This window comes from Engystomops pustulosus, chromosome 5 (genome assembly GCF_040894005.1).
Source record: "Engystomops pustulosus chromosome 5, aEngPut4.maternal, whole genome shotgun sequence".
In the NCBI taxonomy this organism is placed as follows: domain Eukaryota; kingdom Metazoa; phylum Chordata; class Amphibia; order Anura; family Leptodactylidae; genus Engystomops; species Engystomops pustulosus.
The window spans coordinates 50,060,344-50,078,735 of record NC_092415.1 but is presented as its reverse complement, the minus strand read 5'-3'; positions in this window follow the sequence as shown (position 1 = coordinate 50,078,735).

The following is an 18,392-nucleotide window of genomic DNA, read 5'->3' as shown; positions in this document are numbered from 1 at the left end:
GCGCCATCAGTCGGTAGCTCTAGGCACAGCAGCAGTGCCGTCGCTAAGCGACAGCAGGCGGTGCTGAAACTGCTGAGCCTAGGCGATAAAAGGCACACCGCCCAAGAGCTATTACAGGGCATTCCACATCAAAGTTGTTAACTTTGTCGCCACCCTGCTGTGTAATCCACAAAATATACTTGCAAACTTTTACCATTTAGGGATATTATTTCAGCGCTTCTTGCGCATCTGTTTACATTCCCCTCACCCGCCATATCCTAAACTTATAAGAACGCTACTACACTTGATCTTATACAAAAGGTTCTTAGAAGTGCTGTTTGGGGAGTAGCCTAGAGACAGGGGCTTGGATTGGCAAAAGCTCGCCTGGCTGCAGAGCGCCAGCTCCATCCCAAGATCCAACTAACATAGTTGCAGCACCTTTAATCTACTACTAGTTCACTGCCTCCATAATAATAATAATAATAATCTTTATTTATATAGCGTCATCATATTCTGTAGCGCTTTACAAATCATAGGAAACAAATACAAATGTAATGTAACAGAGCACAACATTTGTATGGAACAACAGGAGTGAGGTCCCTGCTCGCCAGAGCTTACGGTTTATGAAGATGATGGGGTAACACGAGGTAAAAGAATATTTAATGGTCAAGCCATTCTTCTTAGGGAATAGAACAAAATATAATAAATGGAATTGCTGTCGCTTGAACCACTCAGCCGTCATCTTATATACCAGGTCCAGGGTGAATGGGACTGCAGAGAAGTCTGGTGCCTGTTGGTTGCTGGATAACAGATGGGAGGACGACACAGGACGGGTTAGTAGAAGAGTTAAAACTTCATGCAGTTAATGAGTGTTATAGGCTTGCCTAAAGAAATGGGTTTTAAGAGCACGTTTGAAACTTTGGAGGTTAGGTATTAGTCTGATAGTCCAGGGCAGAGCATTCCATAGAATTGGTGCAGCTCTAGAGAAGTCTTGGAGACGCGAGTGGGAGGTCCGCACTAGGGTAGAGGTTAATCTAAGATCACTGGCGGATCTAAGAGCACGGGTTGGGCGATAGACTGAGATAAGAGAGGAGAGGTAGGGGGGTGCAGCATTATACAGAGCTTTATGGATGAGGGTTATTATTATTTTAAACTGTATTCGAAAGGAGACTGGCAGCCAGTGCAGCGACTGGCATGAACTGTAAGCATACATGGTCCCCTTATCAAACGAGCTGTGTCAGGCAGAATTTTGGGTTGTTTTCATGGCTTCCATGTTAACTTTGTCGCCACCCTGCTGTGTAATCCACAAAATATACTGGCAAACTTTTATCATGTACCGATATTATTTGAGCGCTTCTTGCTCACCTCCTTTGGTTCCTCTCTGACACCCATTGGTTTGAAGCCTGAGTCCAATTAGGGTATGTCGCCATGCCACTCTCTAGCCTGCTGCCGCTGCCTCTGCCTCTGCATGCCGTCCCCTATAGTGTCAGGGTCAATTATTGGATGTTTTACATGCTATCTAGCTTCATTCTGTCACTCTGTCATGGCCATGCTGTTGCCCATAATTTTGGCATAATGGTGCGATTAAGCAGCCTCAGAGGCATCCATGCATGCTGCCCCTGCTGTTTCCTGTCCATTTCCGTGGTGTTTCCATCCTTTTCTGAGGTTCCCAGGTGTTTGGCCAAGCTTCCCTGTGCAGAGCCTTGGTCCCCTTGAAAAATGCTCGAGTCTCCCATTGACTTCAATGGGGTTCGTTATTCGAGACGAGCACTCGAGCATCGGGAAAAGTTCGTCTCGAATAACGAGTACCCGAGCATTTTAGTGTTCGCTCATCTCTAGTTGGTATACAAAATGAGACTGCTGGGAATAGGAGAAAATCTGTGTATCTGGGTAAGTAATTGGCTTAGTGATAGAAAACAGAGGGTGGTCATTAATGGCACATTCTCAGATTGGGTTGATGTTACCAGTGGAGTGCCACAGGGGTCAGTATTGGGGCCACTTCTTTTTAATATATTTATTAATGACCTTGTAGTGGGTTTACACAGTCAAGTTTCAATATTTGCAGATGATACTAAGCTGTGTAAAGTAATAAATACTGAGGTCGATAGTTTAGCATTACAGAGGGATTTGTGGAAGCTTGAGGGATGGGCAGAGAAATGGTTGATGAGGTTTAATGTAGATAAATGTAAAGTTATGCACTTGGGCCATGGAAACAAAAAGTATAATTATGTTCTAAACGGTCAATTACTTAGTAAAACTGAAGCTGAAAAGGACTTGGGCGTATTGGTGGATGGTAAACTTAATTTTAGTGACCAGAGCCAGGCGGCTGCTGCTAAAGCAAATAAAATAATGGGATGTATCAAGAGAGGAATAGATTCTCATGATAAAGACATAGTTTTGCCCTTATACAAATCCCTGGTCAGACCACACATGGAATATTGTGTACAGTTTTGGGCACCAGTGTATAAAAAGGATATAATAGAGCTGGAACGGGTGCAAAGGAGAGCAACCAGGATTATTAGGGGAATGGGGGGATTAGAATACACTGACAGATTACAAAATTTGGGATTATTCAGTTTAGAAAAAAGACGACTGAGGGGAGACCTCATTACAATGTACAAATACCTGAACGGATCTCTCCAAAGATCTTTTTATACCTCGGCCTGTGACCAGGACAAGGGGGCATCCTCTACGCCTAGAGGAGAGGCGATTCTACCATCACCATAGACAAAGGTTCTTTACTGTAAGAGCAGTGAGACTATGGAACTCTCTGCCGCAGGAGGTTGTTATGGCCGACTCTATGTACATGTTCAAGAGAGGCCTGGATGACTTTCTGGAGAGAAAAAATATCACGGGTTATGGGGATAAAACATTTATTTAATTCTTGAAGGTTGGACTTGATGGACTTGCGTCTCCTTCCAGCCTTATATACTATGATACTATGAACAGGCACCAGACTTCTATGCAGTCCCATTCACCCTGGACCTGGTGATGGCTGAGTGGTTCAAGCGACAGCAATTCCATTTATTATATTTTGTTCTATTCCCTAAGAAGAATGGCTTGACCATTAAAAATTCTTTTACCTCGTGTTACCCCATCATCTTCATAAACCGTAAGCTCTGGCGAGCAGGGACCTCACTCCTGTTGTTCCATACAAATGTTGTGCTCTGTTACATTACATCTGTAATAGCTCTTGGGCGGTGTGCCTTTTATCGGCTAGGCTCAGCAGTTTGAGCACCGCCTGCTGTCGCTTAGCGACGGCACTGCTGCTGTGCCTAGAGCTACCGACTGATGGCGCCATGGCCACGGATGGTAATTCGGAGGAGGAGGAGGTGGAGGAGGGGTGGGAGGAGGAGGAGGTATAGTAGGCCTTTGAGACCTGGACCGAGGTAGGCCCCGCAATCCTCTGCGTCGGCAGTATATCACCAGCCCCAGGGTCAGACTCGGTCCCAGCGTGCACCAAGTTAAGTGTAGTAGCGTTCTTATAAGTTTGGGATATGGCGGGTGAGGGGAATGTAAATAGATGCGCAAGAAGCGCTGAAATAATATTGGTAAATGATAAAAGTTTGCCAGTATATTTTGTGGATAACACAGCAGGGTGGCGACAAAGTTAACAAGATTGTTGTGGAAGCCATGAAAACAACCCAAAATTCTGCCTGACAAAGCTCGTTTGATAAGGGGACCATGTATGGAGGCAGTGAACTAGTAGTAGATTAAAGGTGCTGCAGTTAAAACTATGTTAGTTGGATCTTGGCATGGAGCTGGCGCTCCGCTGCCAGGCGAGCTTTCGCCAATCCAAGCCCGTGTCTCTAGGCTACTCCCCAAACAGCACTTCTAAGAACCTTTTGTATAAGATCAAGTGTAGTAGCGTTCTTATAAGTTTAGGATATGGCGGGTGAGGGGAATGTAAACAGAAGCGCAAGAAGCGCTGAAATAATATTGGTAAATGATAAAAGTTTGCCAGTATATTTTGTGGATAACACAGCTGGGTGGCGACAAAGTTAACAACTTTGATGTGGAATCCATGAAAACAACCCAAATTTCTGCCTGACACACCTCGTTTGATAAAGGGACGATGTATGGAGGCAGCTATATGGACGACTTTTGGAGGAAGCAATGGAGACAACGTGTGGAGGCTGCTATGGAGACAATTTAATTTGGATAGTGCCTGTATGTGGCAGTCCAAAAAAGTTTTCAAACCAGAGGAGCAGATAGGTGGCCCTCCAGAAAAATGGAATAGATTGAGTGCCTGTATGTGGCAGTCCAAAAAAGTTTTCAAACCAGAGGAGCAGGTAGGTGGCCCTCCAGAAAAATGGAATAGATTGAGTGCCTGTATGTGGCAGTCCAAAAAAGTTTTCAAACCAGAGGAGCAGGTAGGTGGCCCTCCAGAAAAATGGAATAGATTGAGTGCCTGTATGTGGCAGTCCAAAAAAGTTTTCAAACCAGAGGAGCAGGTAGGTGGCCCTCCAGAAAAATGGAATAGATTGAGTGCCTGTATGTGGCAGTCCAAAAAAGTTTTCAAACCAGAGGAGCAGGTAGGTGGCCCTCCAGAAAAATGGAATAGATTGAGTGCCTGTATGTGGCAGTGCAAAAAAGTTTTCAAACCAGAGGAGCAGGTAGGTGGCCCTCCAGAAAAATGGAATAGATTGAGTGCCTGTATGTGGCACTCCCAAAAATTGTTTAAAACAGGGACCGGGTCGGTGGCCCTCCAGAAAAATTAAATGCATAAAGTACTATAGGTAGAGCCAGTGGGCCCTGTCAAAAAATAGCCAGTTTCCTCTGCTTTACTGTACAAAGAGCAGGAGAAGGAGGAAAATGAGGAGGAGGAGTGGATAAATTATTCAGGTTGAGCTTCCTTCACCTGCTGGAGATTGGAAATTAGGAGAAATCCATGCTTTATTCATCTTGATAAGCGTCAGCCTGTCAGCGCTGTCAGTCGACAGGCGTGTACGCTTATCGGTGATGATGCCACCAGCTGCACTGAAAACCCGCTCGGACAAGACGCTAGCGGCAGGGCAGGCAAGAACCTCCAAGGCGTACAGCGCCAGTTCGTGCCACATGTCCAGCTTTGAAACCCAGTAGTTGTAGGGAGCTGTGTGATCATTTAGGACGATGGTATGGTCAGCTACGTACTCCCTCACCATCTTTCTGTAAAGATCAGCCCTACTCTGCCGAGACTGGGGACAGGTGACAGTGTCTTGCTGGGGTGACATAAAGCTGGCAAAAGCCTTGTAAAGCGTACCCTTGCCAGTGCTGGACAAGCTGCCTGCTCGCCTACTCTCCCTCGCTACTTGTCCCGCAGAACTACGCACTCTGCCGCTAGCGCTGTCAGAAGGGAAATACTGTTTCAGCTTGTGCACCAGGGCCTGCTGGTATTCATGCATTCTCACACTCCTTTCCTCTCCAGGGATGAGAGTGGAAAGATTTTGCTTGTACCGTGGGTCCAGGAGAGTGAACACCCAGTAATCGGTGCTGGAATAAATTCTTTGAACGCGAGGGTCACGGGATAGGCAGCCTAGCATGAAATCTGCCATATGCGCCAGAGTACCAACGCGTAAGAATTCGCTCCCCTCACTGGCCTGACTGTCCATTTCCTCCTCCTCCAACTCCTCCAATTCCTCTTCTTCTGCCCATACACGCTCAACAGTGAAGGACTCAACAATGGTCCCCTCTTGTGTCTCGCCAACATTCTCCTCCTCTTCCTCCTCCACCTCCACCTCCTCCGATATGCGCTGAGAAACAGACCTAAGGGTGCTTTGGCTATCAACAAGGGAATCTTCTTCCCCCGTCTCTTGTGAGGAGCGCAAAGCTTCCGACTTCATGCTGACCAGAGAGTTTTTCAACAGGCCAAGCAGCGGGATGGTGAGGCTGATGATGGCGGCATCGCCACTGACCATCTGTGTTGACTCCTCAAAGTTACTCAGCACCTGACAGATATCAGAACTCCACGTCCACTCCTCATTGTAGACTTGAGGAAGCTGACTGACCTGACTACCAGTTCTGGTGGAAGTTGACATCTGGCAGTCTACAATCGCTCGGCGCTGCTGGTAAACTCTGGATAACATGGTCAGTGTTGAATTCCACCTCGTGGGCACGTCGCACAACAGTCGGTGAGCGGGCAGTTGGAGGCGGCGCTGCGCTGCCCTGAGAGCGGCAGCATCTGTGCTGGACTTCCTGAAATGCGCACAGATGCGGCGCACCTTCGTGAGCAAATCAGACAGATTGGGGTATGTCTTGAGGAAACGCTGAACTATCAGATTTAACACATGGGCCAGGCATGGCACATGTGTCAGTCTGCCGAGTTGCAGAGCCGCCACCAGGTTACGGCCGTTGTCACACACAACCATGCCTGGCTTCAGGTTCAGCGGTGCCAGCCACAGATAAGTCTGCGCCGTGATGCCCTGTAATAGTTCTTGGGCGGTGTGCCTTTTATCGCCTAGGCTCAGCAGTTTGAGCACCGCCTGCTGTCGCTTAGCGACGGCACTGCTGCTGTGCCTAGAGCTACCGACTGATGGCGCCATGCCCACGGATGGTCGTTCGGAGGAGGAGGTGGAGGAGGGGTGGGAGGAGGAGGAGGCATAGTAGGCCTCAAACACCTGGACCGAGGTAGGCCCCGCAATCCTCGGCGTCGGCAGTATATGACCAGCCGCAGGGTCACACTCGGTCCCAGCCTCCACCAAGTTAACCCAATGTGCCGTCAGAGATATATAGTGGCCCTGCCCGGCAGCACTCGTCCACGTGTCCGTGGTCAGGTGGACCTTGTCAGAAACGGCGTTGGTCAGGGCACGGATTATGTTGTCTGACACGTGCTGGTGCAGGGCTGGGACGGCACATCGGGAAAAGTAGTGGCGGCTGGGGACCGAATACCGAGGGGCGGCCGCCGCCATGAGGCTGTGAAAGGCCTCGGTCTCTACTAGCCTATAGGGCAGCATCTCCAGGCTTAGCAATCTGGAGATGTGCACATTAAGGGCTTGGGCGTGCGGGTGGGTTGCACTATATTTGCGTTTCCGCTCCAGCGTCTGGGGTATGGAGAGCTGAACGCTGGTGGATGCTGTGGAGGATCGTGGAGGCGACGATGGGGTTTTTGTGGCAGGGTCCTGGGCAGGGGGCTGACTATCAGCTGACACAGGGGAAGGAGCAGTGGTGTGCACGGCCGGAGGTGAACGCGCTTGTTGCCACTGAGTGGGGTGTTTAGCATTCATATGCCTGCGCATACTGGTGGTAGTTAAGCTAGTAGTGGTGGAACCCCTGCTGATCCTGGTTTGGCAAATGTGGCACACCACAGTCCGTCGGTCATCCGGTGTTTCCTTAAAGAACCTCCAGACTTCTGAAAATCTAGCCCTCGCCGCAGGAGCCCTCGCCACGGGAGCTTCACTAGTTGACACATTTGGCGCTGATGCACCAGCTCTGGCCCTGCCTCTCCGTCTGGCCCCACCACTGCCTCTTCCAACCTGTTCTGGTCGAGGACTCTCCTCCGTCTCAGAAGCACTGTGTTCACCCGGCCTCTCAACCCAGCTTGGGTTTGTCACCTCATCATCCTCCGATCCCTCAGTCTGCTCCCCCCTCGGACTTCCTGCCCTGACAACAACTTCCCCACTGTCTGACAACCGTGTCTCCTCATCGTCGGACACCTCTTTACACACTTCTTCCAGTACGTCAACAAGGTCATCATCACCCACAGACTGCGACTGGTGGAAAACCTGGGCATCGGAAAATTGCTCATCAGCAACCGGACAAGTGGTTTGTGACTGTGGGAAGGGTCCAGAAAACAGTTCCTCAGAGTATGCCGGTTCAAATGGCAAATTTTGCTGGGAGGGGGCAGACTGGGGGTGAGGAGGCTGAGGTGCAGGAGCTGGAGGAGTGCCGATTTCGGTGACATGGGTGGACTGCGTGGAAGACTGACTGGTGGACAAATTGCTCGAAGCATTGTCGGCAATCCACGACATCACCTGTTCGCACTGTTCTGGCCTCAACAGTGCTCTACCACGAGTCCCAGTAACTTCAGACATGAACCTAGGGAGTGTAGCTCTCGGGGTTCCCCTGCTCCCTCATAAGCAGGTGGTGTCTCACCCCGCCCAGGACCACGGCCTCTGACCCCTGCAGTAGTTGGACGCCCACGTCCCCGCCCTCGTCCTCTACCCCTAGCCCTCGGGTTAAACATTTTGAAAATGAGAGTTATAACTTGAATTTTTCTTTTAACTTTTTTTTTTTTTTTTGTTTTTTTTTGGTGTTTTTTAGTTTTTAAAACCAAACGATGCTATCCTATTGCTATGGCTATTTTATAGCCAAGTATGAAAGCACACTGCTATGCCAGATGAGATGACGCTGAGTTATGAAAAAAATAAACGTAAAATAAAAAAGGAAATGGCAGACTGTGCCTAATTGAAATACAACCCCGGGCCCTAATAAATTTTCCCACTTCGGTCTTTGCGATGGATATGTGCGTCACTAAAACACAGTGGTCGCAAGTCTGACTCCAAATTGCTCACAATTTGCTAGTAGATGCACTGCAACAACTACAGCCACCAGCAGATCAACCAGAAATCAAATATATATAACGCTACTGTAGGCGTAATTAAGCCGTTTGTATTCTCCTATGGCTATTTTCTAGCCAAGTATTACAGCACACTACTATGCCAGATGAGATGACGCTGAGTTATGAAAAAAATAAACGTAAAATAAAAAAGGAAATGGCAGACTGTGCCTAATTGAAATACAACCCCGGGCCCTAATAAATTTTCCCACTTCGGTCTTTGCGATGGATATGTGCGTCACTAAAACACAGTGGTCGCAAGTCTGACTCCAAATTGCTCACAATTTGCTAGTAGATGCACTGCAACAACTACAGCCACCAGCAGATCAACCAGAAATCAAATATATATAAGGCTACTGTAGGCGTAATTAAGCCGTTTGTATTCTCCTATGGCTATTTTCTAGCCAAGTATTACAGCACACTACTATGCCAGATGAGATGACACTGAGTTATTAAAACAATAAACGTAAAATAAAAAGAAACTGGCAGACTGTGCCTAATTCTACTCAAACCCCTAATAAATTTTCCCACTTTGGTGTTTGAGGTGGATATGTGTGTCACTAAGAGCTAAACACAACGGTAGCAAGTCCCCCTGCAAATTCCTCACAATATGGTACTAGCTGCAAATAAAAAAAAAAAGAAATTATAACCTTATTGTAGCCCTAAGAAGGGCTGTTGGATTCTTGTAGAATCACTCCTGCCTAACACTATTCTAATAGAACACCCTAACGCTTTCCCTGACCAGCAGCAGCTCTCTCCCTAGCGGCAACCAGACAGAGAATGATCCGAGCAGCGCGGGCAGCGGCTAGTCTATCCCAGGGTCACCTGATCTGGCCAGCCAACCACTGCTATCTACGTGTAAGGGTACCACGTCATGCTGGGTGGAGTGCAGAGTCTCCTGGCTTGTGATTGGCTCTGTTTCTGGCCGCCAAAAAGCAAAACGGCGGGAGCTGCCATTTTCTCGAGCGGGCAAAATACTCGTCCGAGCAACGAGCAGTTACGAGTACGCTAATGCTCGATCGAACATCAAGCTCGGACGAGTATGTTCGCTCATCTCTAGTTTTAATACATTTTCAAAAATTAAATGAATGTGTACAAAAAAGAAAAAAAAAATTTTGCCATCTTCTGGCGCTAATAACTTTTTCATACTTTGGCGCACAGAGGTGTGTGAGGGGTCATTTTTTGCGAAATGAGGCGACGTTTTCATTGCTACCATTTTGAGGTCTGTGCGACATTTTGATCATTTTTTATTTCATTTTTTATGTTATGTAAAAAGGTGTAAAAGTCGCATTTGGGACATTTGGGCGCCATTTCCCGCCTTGGAGGTCACCGCCGGCCGTAACCGTTTTTATATTTTGATAGATCGGGCATTTTGGGACGCGGCAATACCTAATATGTCTGTGATTTTTACTGTTTGTTATGTTTTATATCTGTTCTAGGGAAAGGGGGGTGATTTGAACTTTTAATATTTTATTAATTTTTTTTATTTTTTAAACTTTTTTTTTTATTTTTTTTTTCACTATTTTTTAGACCATCTAGGGTACATTAACCCTAGATGGTCAGATCGCTCCTACCATATACTGCAAAACTACAGTATTGCAATATATGGCATTTTTGCAGGTCATACATTACAATGAGCCACTGGCTCATTGTAACGAACCTGCATAAGCCATGTAGCCTCGTGTCAAAAGAAGACCCGAGGCTATCATGGTAACTGATCGCCGCCCCCCCCCCCCGATGACGTTCGGGGCATGGCGATCGGAAAAAAGATGGCGGCGCCCGCGCGCCGCCGTCTTTTAAACGCCGCCGACGACTTTGCCGGCGGCGTTTAGAGGGTTAATAGCCGCGATCGGTGCAAGCACCGACCGCGGTTATTAGCGGTGGGGGTTTTGTGCAAAATGCAAAAACCCCCACCTCTGTATGAAGAGGACTCAGCCCGTGAGCCCTCTTCATACATCCCTTATACCTCTGCGCCGTAGAGCTACGGCGCAGAGCGTTAAGGGGTTAAGGACTTTGAGTTTTGTTATATTTATTTACAGCATTATGGGTTTTTGTATCAGACGTTCATAGTCCCGGAATACCCCTTTAAATGATAACTTGCTTTCTTCAGCCACCATAAGGGGAAGCATGCTACACACACTTCTCACTGGAATCTTCATTTGACATCATTGCCAAAGACTTGTGTTTATGGTGGTCAAAAACTGGAAAAACTGTGTGAAAGATAATACTGTTGACCCCATAGTAGTCACTTACATTCTCACTCCATATATGACACCTCTGCTCACTATGGATATATCATTTTAACTCTTTTCACAAAAATGTATGCTGAATCATTCTCCCAACATCTTGACAGAAGATGACAACTGAATGAATCCTACTTAGTGATGATTTTATGGGGAACTGCTATTTATTACAATATGTTCGTGATTTGCAGTGACACATTTCGGCTGTGGGAAGAATGACAATGTAACAGGGGCTCTTTATGAGATTCATCATGCATGAATGTTATGTGCAATGAGTCTAGTAGAAAACAATGACTGCTCAAAAATAAGCTTGGCTAGAAAATATGATCCTGATTTTAAGTGATCTCTATTGAGCAACTTAAAATTACTTTATGACAGAAGAAGTTGTAATAGCAAAAGTAGAGACATATGTGCAGTCGATTTTGGACTGTAAATTGATCGAGTAGTCGATAAATATGGACTCAAATTTGACAACAACCATGTGAACGATTCATAAGTGCCCAATCATACTGGCAGAGAAAATACTTTATTGTGATTAGGCTTCATGAAAATATTTCGATAAAGACCTTCCCCAAGACCAAGAATATTAAGGGTCCCATAATCCTCTGCAAGGAGGCTGCAGGATCTGTGCTATGAAGAGAACTGAGCGGATCTGATACAAAACCCATAATGCTATAAAAAAAATTACTAAAACAATACACCATTGTCATTAGTCACAAAATTGAGCTTAAATAGATAAGTTATACATTTTTAGGAATTAGGTAATTGCTTCCTGTTGTAGTGATACCACCTCTTAGCCGTTGACATAGGAACTGCAGAAGCCTGCGTGTAATTTTTAGGGACATTGGTGAAGCTGAAATATGGGTAGATGCTGGGTCCGAGTGTTTCTTCTCGGAGGGGGTAGGAGGATCAAAGAACAGAGAAGAAACAAAAGCGCAAAAAGACTCAAGTGTTTCTTTGATATGACAGTGATAGGAAGAAGGATAATGACTCTCACCTGGTGTTTGGAAGAGTCTGGGCGTATCAACGAGCAGTTATGCTCTTAGATGTTTTTAGATGTTTTTGGGCATCAGGAGATGCTGACAGCCACAAGATTCAGGTTTTGGTCCGTTCTCCCAGGAAGATGGACCAACAAGCCGATGCAATGCAATACACGTGGAATGGGAGATCTCGTCAGTCACAGCGCTGCGATATCCAGAGGCCACTCGCAAACTGTAGGTAGACTTCTAACTGTTTTTATTGAATCACTATACGCTTCGGCCCCGGTACAGAGCCATCCTCAGGTGTAAAAGACATATACCTATATGTATATGTCTTTTACACCTGTATATGTCTTTTAAATCTGAGGAAGGCTCCGGACCGGGGCCGAAACGCGTAGTGATTCAATAAAAACAGTTAGACGTCTACCTACAGTTTGCGAGTGGCCTCTGGATATCGCAGCGCCGTGACTGACGAGATCTCCCATTCCACGTGTATTGCATTGCAGAAGCTGAAATATAAATTATGCAACATTTTCCTTTGATCTATAAATCAAGATGGGGACTTATACCAGTGACCTATAGTTGAACTGGTTGAAGGTCAAACCACTACTGGAGTGCTATTGTGCTCCAAATATGTGGTCAGATGCAGAAAGAAAAGAAAAAGACAAAAGAGCGCTGTCCTAGTGTAATATATCAATTAAACATGTGGATAGTTAGAAGGTAAAAGCTCTCACATTCTAGCGCTCATTTTGCACTTTGCATAGACTCTCAGAATGGCTGCCAACATCCACTTCCTAGTGGTAGTCTGCTCCAGGAGAACCAGAACACCCTATCATGGTGCAGTAGAAGGACCCAAATGTAAACCTTGGTAGTGTTAGATGTTGCCGGCGCTCAATCAAGTAAACAATCCGAGGAGATTGATCAATGAAGTATATCAAGCAAACCTGGTGGCATAGCTGATCGGCACTAGGCTGTAGTGGAGAGCCTCCACTACATCGCTCTCCACTACAGTCGAGTGCCGATCAGCTGTGCCGCCAGGTTTGCTTGATATGCTTCATTGATCAATCTCCTCGGATTGTTTACTTGTTTGAGCACTGGCAACATTCGACACTTCCAAGGTTTACATTTGGGTCCTTCTACTGCTATAGTTGAACTGGGGAAATGATGTAGAGAGGTTCTTCTCCCCACTCCATTACATTTATGAGGGGGTCTGGGTGAGCACTGTTGGGGTGTTGATTGTCATCATTCCATTCATACATTACATTGTAGCACATTATATCCTGAGAGGTGGAGCTCATGCTAATCGAACTTTCGGGAAATATGAGCCATCAAACAAATATGTAAACTGCATTTCATTCCAGTGACTCGGTACGGAGAACGTCACAGCTATGTTTAACAGAATTTCCATTTTAAATATACAAAGGTTGTAAAATGAGACACATGACAGGTTCGTTATATATAAATTCTTAGTAATTGTAGTATGTTTTCATTCTTAAGGGATGAGCATAATCCTGGCAATTTCACACTTCCTGACAGCACTTTTTGTGGACATACTAAGCACTTGTCTCTGCTTCTGCAAATATCACTTAAATGAAGCCACTTTTATAATGGGATATGTTTTAACACTTTGGCTAAACACTTCAGAGAAAGTAAATATTTCTTTCACAGCTCAGAAATACTCTGGCGCTTTGATAGAGTGAATAAAAAGACTTTGTCTACGTGATTGGCTCATTTGGCAAGAGAAGGTGTTTCTAGAAAATGACTTACGTTTAAACCAAGTTTTTATGTTTAACATAATTTTTAGAATTTTTTTTTTTAGAATTTTCCATTTTACTATCCACATTTCTTAAAAAGTACAAGATCCTGTCATTTTGACTGGTCACTAAAAGTTAGCAGCTTTCTAGTTCTGCAGAAATTCTCCTTAAGAAGTCTTTTTTCTCAAAATTAAAAATTTTTGATACCTAATTGTATGCTGTGCCATAGAATTGCAATGCTCTGTACCTATATTTTATTTACTCTTTATCGAAAAGTTCTATCTTTATTATTTCTTAGCTCGCCAGAGAGAGAGAGAGATTTTGTTATTCTCACCATACAGTTGAAGTTCTTTATTCCAGCTCTAAAAATTAGTTTCATTGAAAAAAACTTTAAAATAAATCTACCATAAAAAACAAAGGATAACCCTTCCCGGTTACTATATTTCTCTATCTTTCAAATCTTTTTCTGTTTGTTATATATGCCCACCTTCATTCTAAAATCAACTTTTAAAATTATGCTCATAAGGAGGGTTTTGAGGGTATTAACATGAGTACTTTTCATGCTCTGGTTTCACAGGCTGTTATACTGTCTTACCCTCCCCTTCTGCTCCCTCAGCACTTGTCCCTCCCTCTGTGTTCTGTAATCTTAGACAAGTGTTGTAGAGGAAAGCTCCAGCACAGTGTAACACCCTGTAAACTCTGGTAATGCCCCCCCCCCCCCCCGGAATGCGTTTCATTAGCGTTATTTTAAAAGTTGGTTTTAGAAGGAAGAAGGCCATGGATATTCAATATAAGAATATTTCCACAGTTGAGTCTGGATCTATGAGTGATTGTCCCTGGTTTGTCATGCTGGATTTTTATAGAAGATTTCCTTTAACACCTTACCAACGTTTGACATATCTGTATGTCACGAGTCCAGTGCGGGTGCTGGGAGAGGGCTGAGCCCTCTCCATAGCCGCTATGTGTTTGCTGCATATTACAATCGGTGGTGTTAGCCGGTCAAACGCCAACGGCAAAGCTGCCAGGGGCATTAAAGAGCCAGCGGCGCTGGCATCTTGGCTCGGATCGTCGCTCCCCGCGACGTCATCAGAAGTGGCAATCCATCGCTATGACAGCCTCTGATCAAACAAAGACCTGAGGATGTCTCTTTTTCCACTATATATTCTCACATTGCACATTGTAATACATGATGTTTAAAATCCCCATTTACTGCCATACTGTAGTCATTTTTGCTCATCATGATAATTCATTTTTAAAGTTTTCCGAAATAATTTTCTGGAATGAAACAAGATAAACAGTCAATTACTGTTCAGTACATATTTACAAGTCATACACTGTAGTATATATATATTTGTACAAAGGTAGGAAATAAGACAAAACATATAGGTATATTAATAATGCAAAAAGTAGCTAACTGATAGGGCAGATAGGGAGAAACTGGGCATAATGGCTGGGGGAATGTCCACCACAGACCCAAGATTTATTTGTGGGTGGGGAAAACGTTTTGCATTGCAAAAGGAGAAATCCACTGTTAAAATTTGCAGCACAAGACATTTTGCAGACTCAAAATCTACAACATAAATCCTTTTATGCTGAAGATTTTTTTCCCGTTTACTCCTTAATGTTCATTAATTGCAGATTTATGATGTGGATCGTTTCTATGCCGGAAACCTTTCCAACATACAGTAACTCATATTCACTTCATTTGAGTTTTTACAGATATTTCTGTTATAAATAAGAGTTTTATAAAATAAATTTTCATATAAGATATATTTACAAATTGTCTACGAAATATCTGAAGGTCCCACCACCTCTTGGATTCAGCCTTAAAGAGAACCTGTCAGGAGAAATTGACCTAATAAACCACTAACCGTATGTTGTCAAGCAGCTGAACCTTCCAGAATGTGTTTCTTTCGTGACCCAGTGTGGTGACATCATCCAGAAAATCATCTTTGAAGTGACATGTAAACTGATTGTATAAAGTCAAGGAAGCAGAAATTTTAACACTGCAGTCAAGCTCTCTCTTCCTCGGAAAGCTCCATTCACTGTAGTTGAAGGTTCACTTGACAGATCTCCTGAAGTCCAATGCATGATGTCAATCACCAAGTAAGTAAAAAAGACAAATGCCAGCTCACCTCCCCAACTGGTGTCAAGTCCGGCACGGGCCACCCCTCTGCTGGGGTATAACAATCGTAGGAGAAAAAAGTTTTTTATAGATGTGGCACCTCTCATTGTCTTACATGTAAATTCAGAGACAACAAAAAGAAGTCTTTCTCTTCCAGTGATGGTACAAGGAAATTTCTCAAAAAAAATAACTTTTGAACTGTAACTCTGACAATGTAGTGTATATCATACATTGTGCTACGTGCAATTTAATGTATGTTGGACATACGACTCACAAATTTAAAGTTAGATTCTCGGAGCATCTACATGATATTTTGAATCCTGCGGGTCTAAACCTATCCGGGGCATCACAACATTTTGTCAAATTACATAAAGGGGACACTCAGTGCATATGCCATAGAAAAGGTCCATAGGAACATCAGAGGTGGCAACATTGGAGCCCACCTAGCTAACAGAGAGGCTTACTGGATTTTCTTACTGCGGTTTCATCCTGGATCTCCGACATTATTCCTTCTCATCTGGGTCCCCCCGCCACAACAACCTTCGTGCGATATACGTTTCCCACAATCAGGACTCAAAATAAGGCCAATACAGCCACTGGTTGCTATGCAACTCATAGCGTGACACGTGACTTTAATCATGTGGTATGGACGTGTCACGTGACCTAAGTCATGTGACAGGACACGATTCGTCCATGATGCTGAGATCTCCTCACTTCATTTGATGTAATGTCTTATGCCGTGAGATATTATATGATGTATCTGTTTTCTATCCTGGGCATTTTTGAACTAGGATCGCTGTATTATTAGATGTCTAGATATGAGTACTATGGTTAACTGATTGTGGGCGGTATCGGAAGAGACTGTGATTGGGGGGGAGGTACTATTGTTTGTATTTGGCTATAAATGTGAATCCATGCCATTGTATTTTAGCCATGGCTAAGGACAGGGTGACTGTCCGAAACACGTAGGCATTTTATCCGTCTGTCTGAGTGGACTGTTTGTTTCACGATTATGCATTAAATAAAGAAATGCTCGGTGTTTGGAGCTTGGCTGGACCGTGCACTGTTTTCTCCTATGATGTCAATCACACAGGAGAAGGTGTTCAGGGCTTTCCACTTTGAATTCAGTGTTAAACTCTCCGCCTCCTTGACTTTATACAACCAATTTAAGGCTCACTTCAAAGTTGATTTTCTGGATGATGCCACCACATTGTGCCAAGAAAGAAACAAAAACTAAAAGGTATTATGCTGTTTGATCATATTATGGTAATGCTTTATTAGGCCAATTGCTGATGACATGTTCCCTTTAACCTTTCAAGGGTTTCCTTTGCCCCCTTCCTGTCTGAGGTTGCCAGGACAACAAAAACAGACAAGCGCACTATAATATGTTAATATCACTGTACATCTCTGACTCTTCTAGAAATTCTGAGTCTGTAGCTTCTGTCTAATGTTTTTTTTTACTTTAAATATCCTTCTCTACCCTGCTTGTAGACTAAATATTGGACACTAACCACCGGCTGGAGATTTTTATAGCGGAGCTATTAATAGTAAGAGTTTTCTCACTTTTGTACTTAAGATTTACACAGTAAAATAGTTTGGAGTGTGGAGTTTTTGGAATATATGACTTGCTAATAAATCCTGGAAATCCTATTTCTTTAGAAATCCCAATAATGTGTAAAATAACTCCATGATTTTATTATGATGATTTTAAACACTATAATAAATACAGTAAAAAAAATCACTGAAAAAAAAATTACCATTTGATTTACTTTCAAACTTTAGATAAGGGCACTTGACAATATACAAGGGATAATTATTTATGCAACAAAAAGTTGTATATTAACCCTTCTTTTCGTCTTTGATTCCAACGTTTGTTTTATAACTTTTTCACCCCTTTATAAATTGTTGTGAAGTGTTTGAATTGCATGGGTAAAAATAAACCAATGACTAAAGAATGGGACAATTATTTTGAAATAAATATTTATAAAAACACTTTATTCAGACTTGATGTTTGGCTTAAAGCACTCACTCATACCAGAATGCATGTTATCTCAAAAATGGAAATGGTTTTCAAACTTAAGTGTATGAAGGGCCAGTGTCTATTTCCATTATCACTTTAAACATATTGTATGTTAAAGGAACTATATTCACCATCAGGTAGAGTATAAAATATCCTTTAAATTCTCTTTTATGTTAATAACTAGCTGTAGCTCCTGGCATTGCCCGGGATAATAACTGCTGTTAGCTAATAAAATATAATGGGTTAACAAAAATTATTTTATATGTATCTACCGCTCTCTGACTATCTCTCCCTGACTGTCTTTGTCTCTCTGACTGTCTCTGCGACTATTTCAGTCTCTGAGGGTCTCTGACTGTCTCTGTGTCTGAGCGTTTGTCTATGATGGTCTCTGAGCATCTCTGACTTTAACTGCCTCTGACTGTCTGTCTCTAACCGTTTCTGTCAATGACTGTGTCTGTCTCTCTTTAACTATCTCTGATTCCTGTTATCTTTGACTTTTTGTGTCTCCAACTGATTCTGTCTCTGAGTGTCTCTGTCTGCCTCTGATTATCTCTGTCTGACTCTGATTTTCTCTGTCTGTTTTTGTCTCTGACTGTGACTGTCTTCGTATTTATCTGTCTTTGACTGTATCTGACCGTCTTTGTCTCTGACTGTCACTTTGTCTATGCAGAGACATTTCAGAAGTGGCTGAGAGCAGAGCAACCAATCAGAGCTTAAGTTTCATTTTCCTGCAGCTGTTTATAAAATTACAGCTGATC